Source organism: Catharus ustulatus, chromosome 1 (assembly GCF_009819885.2).
Source record: "Catharus ustulatus isolate bCatUst1 chromosome 1, bCatUst1.pri.v2, whole genome shotgun sequence".
Taxonomy (NCBI): domain Eukaryota; kingdom Metazoa; phylum Chordata; class Aves; order Passeriformes; family Turdidae; genus Catharus; species Catharus ustulatus.
This window is the reverse complement of record NC_046221.1, coordinates 128,960,819-128,974,598: the sequence shown is the minus strand read 5'-3', so window position 1 is coordinate 128,974,598 and position 13,780 is coordinate 128,960,819.

The window sequence follows — 13,780 nt, the reverse complement described above, 5'->3', positions numbered from 1 at the left end:
AAAGTGGCCATCACACAGACGGAGATGACATGGGAGAAAAGTGTATTTACAGAAAAAATATCCTGCTCTTATGAGTAATTCCTCTTTTTTCCTCAGGGAAAACTTGTTTTAGTTTTACTACCACAGGTTACAAAGACAATAAATACAGATTTCTTCCTCTCCTCTGATCCCATTTTCATATCACCAAGAAACATGAGAACTGTTTTCTTACTCATCCTTTCAGCTGTGCTAAAATTCACTTTTTCATTCCCATTTATCTTTTTTTGCCTTTTAATGAGAGGAAAAAAGAAACAAAAACTGTAGAAAAAAGAAACAAAAAGTATATTACCTTCATAACTCTTGACTTTCTTAACAGACTTTAAAAAGTTTTTTTGGGTGACCAAATAAGTTTCTACTTTCATTTTCCAGTGTTTTGTTAGCGTGTTCAGGGGTGCTGTGGCATATAAAGCTTTGATTCATCAGATCACCCAATCCCAAGTTTAAATCTGTTTTAAACACACAATTAGGTGGGTGCTCTGCTGAGGCACTTCTTCAAGATGTGATTTTCTTTTATGAAAGTGATGTGAGTTATAATAAAATGAAGGGATCATTGAACTGGTTCAAAATTGCTCATTTAATTTCTGTAGGTTTTTTTTCCCTTTACTGTGCCTGATAAGATTAATATACCTGTAAGTCTCAATATAATTTTGTATAGTTTATTCAGAAGAAAAACATATATTGTCTCTGTCAGTTGCATAAGACCTAATACAAAGAACAACAGATTCTAATGATTATAGTTCAAGTACCCTAATATCAGTGTGTTAAGCTGATTTACCTCCATGGGTCTATTTTGCAGTTATTGTAATCTTTATTTTGCCTTCATCACCTCTCTGAGCAACATATGCAAACTAGGGGTTTTCAGTCATTTAGCATGCGTGGTCAGATGACTTCCTGACCTCTATCCCCTAGAGAAGGAATAAACAATCCAACCTGTGCTGTTCCCCAAGGCATATCCAGCTCCTATAAACTGCTGGAGGGTCAGATGAACTTCCTCTGGAGCTCAGTCTCATATTGAAACCCATAGGCTCACGCTGAAGTTCCCGCTGAAGATGGTAGAATTCATGAGGACAAGTATTCCACACATCGAACTCTATTTCATGGTACTTTGAAGGTCTGACTGGAAATAAAAATGTTTCCCACTCACAGAAAATATTACAAGCCTGTAAGGCTTAGGAGACCACAGTAAGTTGTTGGTACTGAGGTGGTCTTGGTTTGCCAGTATATCAGCCCTGGAGACAAACTGGCTCCAGACAACACCCTATCCTCATGCATTTGTAATTGCAACAAGTGACAGAATCACAGCAGTGCTCTCCTTCCACTGAGCACTTGCTCCTTCAGTTTTTTCACAGATAATTTAGCTTCATATATGTCATATCAGTGCCCTGACTCCTCTTTATACACAAAATAGAGAAATTACACAAATAATGAAATGTGCAAAAAACCCCGCAAAACCCAAGCAAGCAAAAAAACCCCAGAGAAAGCCTCATCCTATTCAAAGCTAAATCCAAAATTTGTCAGTGCTCATAAATCTTCAAGTCATATTTTGAATAGGGTTTCATATATCCAATATGTTTTTCCTCTCAAGGATAAAAATTTGCCTTCCTTTTTGAAGAAAGAATAAGGAAAAATGTCAGGAAATTATGAAAATGCTTTTTTCGTTGGTCCCTTCTGTCTGATTACTTCAGCAACTGCCCCAAACTTCTGGACAATCACTAGATGGCATCTGCCATCTCCCTGCACTCTAAGGTTTTAAAGACTAGTTTAGTTGTACTGCATTTTGTTGCCATATGGGAGACCAATAAAACCTACACTTTGGGAAAAGATAAATAACTACTGGAAAGAAAAGGATCTGTGATAACATCTTGTTTGGAGGGAAAAAAAGTGTCCTTTCAGTCAGTATATACTCACTGAAAATACAGCCCCACCAGTCAACTAAATATGTCTTGGAGTGATTCTGGCAGAGATCCTTTAAATCACATCCCTGTTCCTTTGTTACCTCATTTTTCAAGTATTCTGGTGTTTAGTAGATAGTTATGAAGAAGATCATACACAGTTGTCTGCCTTTTTTTTTCTATTACTAGCATGGACCAGGGCATTTGAGCACGGTGCTACGTTTTGGTTTCTGCCCTTTGCTTTGGTGCCTTGAAGCATTTAGTAGTTTCGCTTCTTGAAAAATTAAGCTGCAGCATGATATTTATCCAAGCACACTTGCCTAGCAAATTCACTCTACAGGCACTTGTTTGTTTTTGGTGGTGCTGGTGAATTACACAGTGACAATTGTCAGGACACTGGAACAAGACAGAGTTCCCTAACAGGGAGGTCAAATGATATTTTCAGCTCGTAAGTAGTAGAAGCTCAATTAGTCCATGAATCATTTAAAACCAAATTGAACAGAACAGTCAATAACATACTTTTGGGAGTAATCTTGTACTTGCAGAGGGACCTGTCTACTTAGCAAAGCAGCCTCAGGGCTGGCCTAACCTTTGCCTGAGGGCTGGTCCCCACTCAGCGGCCCAGAACAAGGGGAGGGCATAGGTAACAATTCTTCTTGTTGTGCATTCTCACCCTCCATTCTCAAATTGAACCATGCACTTAAGCATCACCTGGCACTATCAGCACTTTGCTCCTTAGACACTTCTTCACCATCCAGCACCTTAAATCAAAAGCCATGGGAATATGAAACCAACATAATTTGTTTTACTATAATTGCAAAACCTTATTTTCTTTTCCATTATTTTATTATTTTTATTGCAACTTTTGAACTTGCAAAACAAGTGCAATTGGGATGTTAACAGCAAGCTGAGAACATTCACAGCTATCAGACTTAGGCATGTAATTTCTACTTCTAAGCATGATGAAACGCCATACATCCTCAAGTCTCACTAATTTCACCACATTATTTCCAGGTAAAATTATTGCTGTCATCTCTTTTCATTCTGTATCAGCTTGACTCTAGAGTCATGTAGCAGTCATATCATATTCAGTTATATTTATTTTCAGAATTTACTTACTTCTTCCACCATATCTGCATGCATAGGATAATTAAGAAATCAGACTCAGGAAAGTGGCAAAAAATCCTCTTAACATAGTGCTGAAAACTAGGTCTGCAAAGGAATCCAACACAAGTACATGCCTGTGCTGCACAGTGCAGCATAGGTGAAGAATACCAAATTAACACAGACATACCTGAAAATGCAAACATGGTTCTAAAAGCAGTTTAGCCTTATCAGTGCATTATATCTTTGAGGTAATGTTGTACTGACAGAGGTATGATGCCTGCAGTATGACAGCTGGCATGACAGTGAGCGCCCAGAGGTGGTTCAGAGGCCACAGTATCATCCTTGCAGCATGTAGATATTGCTGAGCAGTGATTGTTCAGCATCATCAAATTTCGGAGTGGGATTTCTATAGGTTGGGTTTTTTTTCCATTCTCCAGCATCAGATCAGGTACAAGGAAAATATTTTTAGAATGAGTATGGTGACACACTGGAACAGGTTACTCAGAGGGCCTGTAAATGACTCATACCAGGAAATAATCAAGCTCATGTTGGATGGGGCTCTGGGCAACCTGATCTACTGGAAGTTGTCCCTGCTCTTTACTGGACCAGATGACCTTCAAAGGTCCCTTCCAACCCAAACCATTATATGATTCTATGACCAAAGAGGAGCTGAGGTGCTAACTGCCATCCTCAAAATTCTGTCTAACACCATAGTCCTGTGCAAAAGCTCCTAAATTTTTACTTGTATGCATAGCCAGAAGCATGTTAACCTCAATGGCTCTGAACTCAATCAAATTTCCTCAAGGAGATCCAAAAATCTGAAAAGAGATGAAGAAGAAGGAAAACACCTGTACTTCATTTTAGTAGCCAGCTCAGTGGTTAGCACACGTGAATTTCCACATGAGAGATATCTGCACTAGCTCACCAGCCACCAATCAAATTCTCATTCTTGATTTTGGCTCTCTGTCCTTATCATACTTGAAGGCATACTTTAAATGACAACCACGGCAGTCTAGTAAGCTAAATTATGAGATCCTTGATTTACCCAGTAGTACAGGAAGGTTTCATGCTTGTTCCTCAATAGGTGTTTGCTCAAAGACACTGTCTCCATTCATGATGCATCCTTCCCCAGCAGTGAGTGTTTGAGATATGTCAGTCCCTTGTGTTACAGAGAGATTCTGTAGATACAAAATTGGGGTAAGGTTTCTACAAGGGAAAATATATCACTGCTACTATAAAGATCTCAACTTACTCTTTTCAGTGATTTATATACTGCTAGTATATAAACCTTTTCGTCCCTATATGAACTGTAAATGGTAGCCACATTTTTTTCAGATATGACAGACTCATGTAATAGGTTATTTTTTTCCATTAGAACACATGCCATTAAATCCATTATCCTTTCTAGTTTCTCTGTCAGGGCAATCAGTCTCTGTGCTTTGCTACAGTTATAATGCCACTATTAATTAATCTTATCCTTAATTTATAACTCATATTTTTTTTAAAGTAAATGTACAACTTGTAATGAGCTGGACTGACATATTTTTAGATCAAAAGCACAGATACTCAGAGATACAAGCACAGGTAATTACTATTTAGGTAGCCAGCTTCCATTGATTTCTAGAGTAAGTAGATGACAAAATATCTTTGAAGATTGGTGCTAAAGTTTAAATTCATGTGTTAGTTATAGCCCAAAGTTCCCATCACTAGATCCATTTTGAGGGGCTGTGTCAAAAAGTGTTAGAACACAGCACATGGTCACATAGTCCATTCAGTCTCCAGCCTTGCTGCAAGGATATGAGTGCAACTAATTGTGGGTACAGTTTCATGATCGGACAAGTTTCTACCCAGCTGGTGGCCAAACATCCATTCTAATAGAATGTCTCTCATAGATCATCAATTCATAGACTCATAAAGGTGGAAGAAGACTGCCATCATCATTAAGTCCAGCCTTAGACCAAACGCCACCATGCTCACTAAATCATACAGCAAAGTGCCATTGCTACTCTTATTTTGAACTCTTGCAGGAACAGTGACTACCACTTCCCTGTGGAGCCTGTTTCAGTATTTAACAGTATTTAATACTGTTTCAGTATTTATTTATTCTTCTTTCAGTGAAGAAATTTTTCCTAATGTCCAACCTGAACCTCACCTTGAGCACCTTCAGGCTATTCCCATTGTCCTATCACTAGGTACCTGATGAAGAGACTAATCCCCACCTCACCACAACTTCCTTCTCTTGTCCAGGTTTAACAATCCCAGCTCCTTCGTCCACTCCTCATAAGACTTATGTTCGATTCCTCACCAGCCCTGTTGCCTTTCTCTGGACACAATCTAGCACTTCAGTGTCTTTCTTGTAGTGAGGGGCCCAAAATTAAACACAGGACTTGAGGTATGGCCTCACCAGTCCCAAGTACAGGGGGATGATCACTTCCTCAGTCCTGGTGGCCACACTATTTCTGATCCAGGCAAGGATGCCACTGGCCATCTTGGCCACTTGAGCACACTGCTGGCTCATGTTCATCCAGCTATTGACCAGCATCACTGTGGATGGAAAGAGCTACATTTCCTTCAAAACCCATGACCAAGGATTAAATCATAACTTTCCAACTGTTTTAAATTTTATATTAAAAATACGATTATTTGGGGGAGCCTTTGTGATTCACAGAGGACCCTCAGACCTGCCTTCTTACGTTATTTCCCATGGGTGGGAGAAAACATCCATTCTGCTGAAAGTGGGTGGGGAATTTTTTACAACTGTGGCTGAAGCAGCAATAATTTTTATGATGGGCTGCAGCACTGCGGTACTTTCTGTTCCACAGGGTGGCACGCAGTGCACACTGCTTATCTCTACAAGGTACGGCATGTCACAGTGTGCTTGACTTTCAGCATGCCAGCAGCTCCAGTGAAGTCAGACATGGCTCTGAATTTAAGCATTGCTCAAGTGTTCTGTTGGATCAGGTCAGAGTGATAAGTAGTTTTTTTAGATTCTATCTCAAATATCTTAACCTGAAGAGCTCTGCCTTATGTTCTGAAGGGAGGTGCTTTTATACACAAGGTTATAAGAGTAAATGTTACCCAAATACTCTTAATTTCTAGGACTCCTATTATCTTTCCTCAAGTTGGCTTACTCATACAACAAAGTGTGACCAAATTTTATGGTAGGCTGGCTATGGCCTGTAGTAAAATTTTGCTTTCAATAATACCATAATGTTTTGTATTGTGTCATAATATTGCACTGTAATATTTTTCATATAAAGAAACAAAACGCCCAGTGCGTAGATAATAATCATTCCAATACAGCAGCAGCTTTAGTAGAGGCTGAGCTACCTTTATTCCAGATAAAAAGAAGCAGGAGCTAGCTCCTTTCCTGTTACAGGGTGGTGTAGCCGTACAGACGTGCTGGAGCAGGCACTCAGCTGCTCCCTAACATTGGGGGTCACCCGTGCCACTTAGCCTCATTACCAGGGAGGACATGAGTCACGTGGCGCTGGCCGAGCACTCTCAGTGGTATTCCTCATCATCTGAAATGAAAGAATATTAAAGGAGCTCGACATTTTACTTCAAAGGTCAACAAATAACTCTCAGTGTCTCCATATATAAAGCAAATGACAGAAGACAACAGGCACAGCTTTGGCCTTGCAGTGGTTGAAGTTTAAAACAAAGTGACAGGAAATAATGAGGTTTAAATTGGTGAATTGGTTTGTGTGTACTGGGGATTAGTCTGTAATACACAGTGCACCCAAATTACAGAACTTCAGAGATGAGCCACTTTAAAGCATGGTAGCACACACTCTGAATGCCATGATGCCTCATTTACAGAAATACTAGTATACTTCTTTATTCTCCCATAGTCACATAATAAACTTAAATCTTTAACTATCTTGCAATAAAATCAAATGGTATTAGAAGATAAACACAGCAAAAAACTATTTAAATAAGGTGCATGATAAAGTAAGATGCACTAGCTAAGGTGAAGTTTAAGCAGCTACGGTGAAGTTTAAGTGTTCTATTTTTACTAATATGCTAATATCAATATTTATGAATGAAATTAAGTGCAAAGAGCCAAAGGATGACTCATATGTTTGTGCTTTTTAAACAAAAGAATGGGATGAAACTAACTGTGCTGTTTGTATCCTTCTGAACACTCCCCATGACAATCCAGATGTGGCTTTTGCAGAGAAAATGAGTGGCAGCACACAGACCTTTGTGTCACCATATGTCTCCCTGTGACATGAGGAACTACCATGCAGTCACTAACATGTTCAGAGGTCATATACAGCAGGTAGTGAATTCAGCAGCAGTGAGAAACAGGAATGACAGGATGCTCTGCATCCTTCTAAACTTGCTGCTGTTTTATCTTGCCTTTTCTAGATATTCTATTAGGCAGAGAGGGTTGCTCCAGGAAACTCAGCCTGAATACACATGAAATGGGGCTGGCAGTGTGGCAACACAAGTGCTGTAAGCTTGATGGGTTCAAGGATTCTCAGGCACAGGATTCAATATAAATTAAGCTGTAAATAAATAAGGACTTACTCAGGGATAGATAAGATTCAGGTGAGAGAGAGGACAGGGATTGCAATTAATAGTTATTACACTAAAGAACCTTTTATCACCAGCAAATTATACTAAGGTTGAAGACAGTAATTTGAGGAAATTATTCTATTCACATGCTTTAATTGAAGTAGGTTCCATGAGTCTATTTATTGTGCTGGAGAAGGTATGTTCTTTGGGTCTGAGAGTTTCCATGGCTCTGGCTTTTTATTGACCTTTTTATATTCTCATTCACTGCCCCTACCCTCCCTTAGCAAGCAGAACACAAAGATGACATCTGACATATCACAGTTAATTCCAAGCATTTAAAATCTGAAAAGTGCACTCAGAATACCAGAAGGATTGAGTTGTATAAAAAATCAATTATTTCAAAATCAAAATAATAATTATTATTATTTTTCTGCGTGTAAGTTTCATTGTTTGAGGAGGTTCTCTGTTAACCATGGTGACTTCAAGCTTGCTCTGACCATGACAAAAAAGATTCCCTTGCACATATTGATATACCTCCAGAAGCTGAGGCATTGCAAAAGGCAATAGCACTGTGTTAGTTCCTGGACTAACTGCCCTTCTGTGCTCATCAAACCTTCTTGAATCGATCCTCTCTAACTGGGGACCCTTGAGACAAATAGCACTATAGTTTTTAAGGGATTTTTTTCCCCACTATTACCCCTATCTTCAAAGTGCAAATTTCTCCTTAAGTAGGTGTCTCCTTCTATAAGTCAAAAGCTGAAAGCTCCAGCAGTGCCTTCGCCATGAACAGGGAGATGGGGATTCCTCTCCTGCCCTGCAGAAGGACCCCATCCCTCTTTTCATTTTCAAATTATTTGTTGGTTAATGAGCAGCACCTCAGGCTGTCAATCTCTGAAGAGGCACACTGTCACAAGGACAGAATATCTGTCTCTATGTATTTAATCACACAGTGCAATTTTAATCAATCTGCAGAAAAGCCCACATTAAAATAGAGGACAGATCGTGCTACAGTTAAATTGTGATTTTGGTGTTGAGATAAAAAATGGATATTAATGTTCGTGTTGCAAAAGAAAAGTGTACTTCACAGTACATAAATTAAATATATAAAGTTTGTATTTTATAGTAGCCCTGTCTGCATATTTTAGAGTATTGTTCCATTTTATTACATTTCTGATCAAGACTAATGCTCATTAAAAATCTAATATGACAATGAAAAATTTTATATGGAAAATTCTTGTCCTCTATTACAATTGCTATCTGCTCCACTTTTTGGAGACCACAGTAAATTAGACTTGGGCCATGGTAATCTTAATTATATCTTGAAATAGATGATGTTGGAAATATATTGAATAAACTCTTTTGGTGAGATTGCTTTTGCCTCTTAATTCAAACTCTATGTTCATATGCTTACATTATTTAAATTACAAAAGGCAGGCATCTGAAAAACTGGATGCTTTGTTGGGCAGTCATAGTCATGAAAATTCATTCAATTGTGAGGAGGTCAAAAAAACAGGGGAGAAAAAAACTGCCTGCTGATCAAAAGGTAACATAAGATGCACCATTTCATTTAAGCTGCAAAATGCATGGACTGAAAAAAGACAATTCAGTGTGATCTCAAAACTATGTACTATGAATTCATCATACTTTTAGCTAGAGAGCTGTTGTAACCCAGCCTATTGACTTGCTTTATTCGAACAAGACAGGAAATAGGGGCCATTCTAATAGGTGACACAAGCACTGGATATTGGGTGGCTGATGTGAAAGTTACAGATGAGAACATCACCAGATCCAACAGTTTGGTTTTTGCTCCAAAGATGTATCAAAATGAAATGTTGACTCTGAATGCAACTAAAAACCCAACCAATGTTTTATCTTGTCTCAGTTGGCCTTGTGAGAATCAAGAAACAGAGCATGATATACCAGGTGGTACAACTGGGAAGTTCAGCTGTGTCACATGAAACAAGGTGTGATGATAAAAGGGGATTGGTGACAGTAAGAACTGCCATGGGCTGCATGAAGGACATTGTTTCACTCCCATGGCATTACTGCCCACTGATAAGGAACATGTTTAATACTTAGTGGAAGGGTCCCAGAGCTGTGATGCAGAATGGGGCCAGGCCTCCCTGTAGAGCAGCCCTGTGAAGAGCTAACAAGCTGCCAGTGGGCTCCTGAGGGCATGTTAAGCTGCTGGAATATGTTTCATGAACTGCTTAATAAAAATTGTAAATAAATCAGCTGCTCCAAGTATGAAGTTTGCAATCTACAGGAGATACGCTGAACCACAAATCAATCTACATTGACTACATAGAACAAGGCTGTCTAATCTTATCTCTCCAGTGAAGAGGTTTTCTTAATCTCTTTGTGGACTCAACAGTGTTAGCCAATGTCTTCTTTCCTTTCTCCTTTCACTGAATTCCTTTGAAAGACTGAAGAACACCTTATTAGACACTCTATTTTTTCCTAACTAATCACTAACTACTTTAACTTGTTCAGGTAATTAGTCCCAGAGTCACATCTCTGTGCGCAGTCTTTATGACTATGCTTCCTTGAAGACCTTCAGTATTCTAAAATTGAAACAGCAACTCTTTGGTCAACCCACCAATAAACTGGCAAAGGAGGTTAGGTAGGAGGCCAGACCCCAAAATGTCACTTAGCCTAATCAGACACGAGACACTCAAGTGTTCAATTCTTGTTACATTAAGATTCAAAGAGACCAGCCAGCACTATTCAGATCAAAACCAAAGACATTTAAAAACTGTGGATTTCTAGGCTTCCTGCTCTATTCTCAGAGGAGAGTGCTAAGCTTTAGATGAAACTATCCCTTGATCAAATTGGCTAAAGGAAAATCTTCAACACTTGCTGCAGTTCACCTCATCATGTTAGCCATTGGTGACATTCATCCTTGCAAAAGGAAGAAGTAGTGTCAGGCCCAAAATCATTGGGTAATTAAGTGCCCTGTGCTCATGCAAAGGTGTCACACAATGTGAGTTGGAGAAGCTGTCACATCAAGCCTTGCTTGTGAGGAGATGGCAACCTTCAGCAGCATCAGTAAATCTAGTGTGGCTGTGGCATCTTTGACTGACACTTGATTCTCGTGAACTACCAGATAATGTCAGTAGCAATCATAGCTCCACCCAATATTAAGGAATAGAGATCATTGTCGTAAGAACATTTTAAGGCATATGTCTTAGTGAGATTTTGCCCATCCTGTTTAGATGATAATCAAAAGGAAATTATTATAGTTGGTGATACAAAACGGAAGCTCTCTTTCACTGTCATTATGTAAAAATCTTTACATTCTACTGTCTTCAAGTTTCTTACACTTTAATGGAAATATTTATGATTTTGTTTAGAAATCAGACATGCATTTTAATTTTTATGAAACCAATTTTTGAAAATATATTCCTGCAATTGAGCACCTTTCATCTCCTCTGCAATCAAATTTAGCTTTTGGCTTCTTAGAGGGCTTTTTATTTACACATAGACTATTCAATTAATGAAAATACTTGGATTTGCTACAAGAAAATAAGGAACCAAAAGAAAGCAGTGATTGATGTCAACCTTGATGACAACTATCTCCTCTATTTCGTATTAGAAAAACAACAGAAGAAAGAGAAGTGCAATTGCATTGTTAACATCGTAACACTAACTTCAGCGATAAATAATTTTTTTCCACTTTTTGTTTATTCCTAGGAAGAATAAAAAGAAAGAAGAAAGCTATGCATCTGTGTCAGGCCCAATAGAAAAATGTAAAATTTAATTTTTAAACCTATACAGAAGATTTTTTATAGACTTATTAAAATGTGGATGTAAGTATTGCTTTAGCATAAGTATCACAAATGGTGGTGCACAACTAGAAACAGTCTATTGAAAGCCATAAAAAAATGTTAGGCCATCACAGACTGACAGACATCCTTGAGGTGAAACCAGAACTTTCAAGTATATGAATAAAATAAAGAATTATAACAAATTTTCTTACATTTTGTGAATGTTAAATTTTCTGTCACAGAAGATTCCTTGAGCTTAGTAAATATCTTTGCTCACTTTCAGAATTCTTTAGTTGGGAGAAATTCTGGGTTATCATTAGAACTGAAAGCTAGTTCATCCATCCATCTCAGTAAAACACAGAATCTTTATTCACCTATTGGAGCTACTCGTAAAGCTGATTTATCAAAATCCTGTCAAAAGCCTTTATCAAAAGTCTGTCAGCACTTCACAGCATTGAAGTTGTAAGGGGGTTTCCATATTCCCTTCTTTTTAGGCTGAAAAGAAAAATCTCTTCAGTTCCCTAAAATCATAAGTAGAGGTAAATTCACAAGTAGAGGTTTCCTGCACATTAAATAATCAGACATTGACTCAAGTTTCTCAGAGGGACCAGAAGATCTCCAGCATTCAAAGTGAAATATACCATGGCAGTTTTTCCCTGTAGTTCTGCACTCCAGAGCACAGCCCATTTGAGCAAAAGTAAGCACCCCTAATCACTGTATTATTACTACTAACAAAGAACCACCACCAACAAAACAACAAAACAAAAACCCTCAAAACCAACCAAACAAAAAAACCCCAACCCCATTTCTCTTCGGATTCTAGTAAAGAGGCGTGCAACTAGACACAATTTCCAATGCAGAGGAGATACTGGTTATCTAAAAAAATATATTGCAAAGAGTCTTTCCAAAGTTTACAATGCCTTTATCAAGTTGCATCTAAATTTTTCTACATAACAATGCACTGGAGCAAAGGCAGTGATTTCTTAAGTTATCTCTGTCCAGAAAAAAAAAAAACAGGCTGTTGTACATATGGTTATTTTTAAACACAGATGGAATTAAGCATATGCTTCAGTTCTTTTCTGAGTCAGAAGTAAAAATTTAAGATCATAGCTATGTAATACTTTGCCATGTTACAGAAAAACCAACTAAAATGTTGCCATCTCATATTATTTCAATATCCTGCTTGAGCAGAGGGGGTTGGATTAGATGACCTTCAGAGGTTCCTTCCAATCTCAGCCATTCTGTGATGCTGTGAACACTGTAGAGATGAAAGCATATTATTGATATACTTACTTATTGTGCAAGGAATATAAACCATTCTCATTGTTTATGTAAATAGTAAAAAAAATACTAAAAGGCAAATGTGTCATTTGGATCATTCATTTTTCTTTATTGAGCTTTGATGAAAAACAGTCCATTTGAAATATTTCCAGCAACCATTTCAATTCCAAATGCTCAATACAAAAAACTTGGTGTTAGAGTTCAAACATATAAAGTTACATCTCATTATAATTTAATATTTAACAGCACTAATCATTTCTGATTTTTCATAATTAAGTTTACAAAAATAATGGTACATTTATAAAATAAATCAGCTTTTCCCAATAAATTACAGTGGTGTTCTTATTCAAAAATGTAATATATCGTACAAAATAGACAACAGCTTTTTATCAGATAAAATACTAAAGTAAATTTTCCTCAGTATATTTGGCAGTATGTGAAAACATTTTATTTTACACTTGATATCTAAATTTCACTGTGAAAAATAAACTAAGCTATTATGCACATCTCTTATATAAGGCAAGGGTGGCCAGCCTGGGGACTGAACTTTATTCCCGATTATATGTTTTTAGTCAGACCAATACTGCCATGTTTATGCAACTGACAATTTATCTGACCCAGTAAATTCATGCAGATCCGCCTACAGTCCAACACTCTTTCTATGACAAGTACAAGAAAGTAAGCCAAATCAGCAAACTTTTGGGCTGCTCAGTATCTCTCACACTTGTTTTACCTTTTAGTATCACTGTAAAGCATTGGTGGCCAATTTATAAAAATAGCACAGTCTGGATACCCTTAAAGCTAATGGCAAAACTTCAGTACCTTGTTTGTCATAAAACCTCATACTAAAAGGAGCTTTTAAAAAGAACAATGCATTAATAAAAAACAAACAGTAAACAGTAAAAACAAAAAGGATTTAAAAAGCAAAAGGCAAACATTAATAGCTACTGTATACAGACTTTACAAAAGCAACGACTTTAAAATAATAAAGAAACACAGTGTCTACCTAGTGTAGGTGCATTCTCATTAAAGCCTTTTGAATGTTCAGGTCAGCTCAGCATCTACTGTGTTACATTTCCTGCTTACAAAAATGTACTTGAAGGATAATTCCAGATTTTTTAGCAACTTTTACAAACCAAGGGAGTAACTGCACCCTCTCTGGATGCTGCG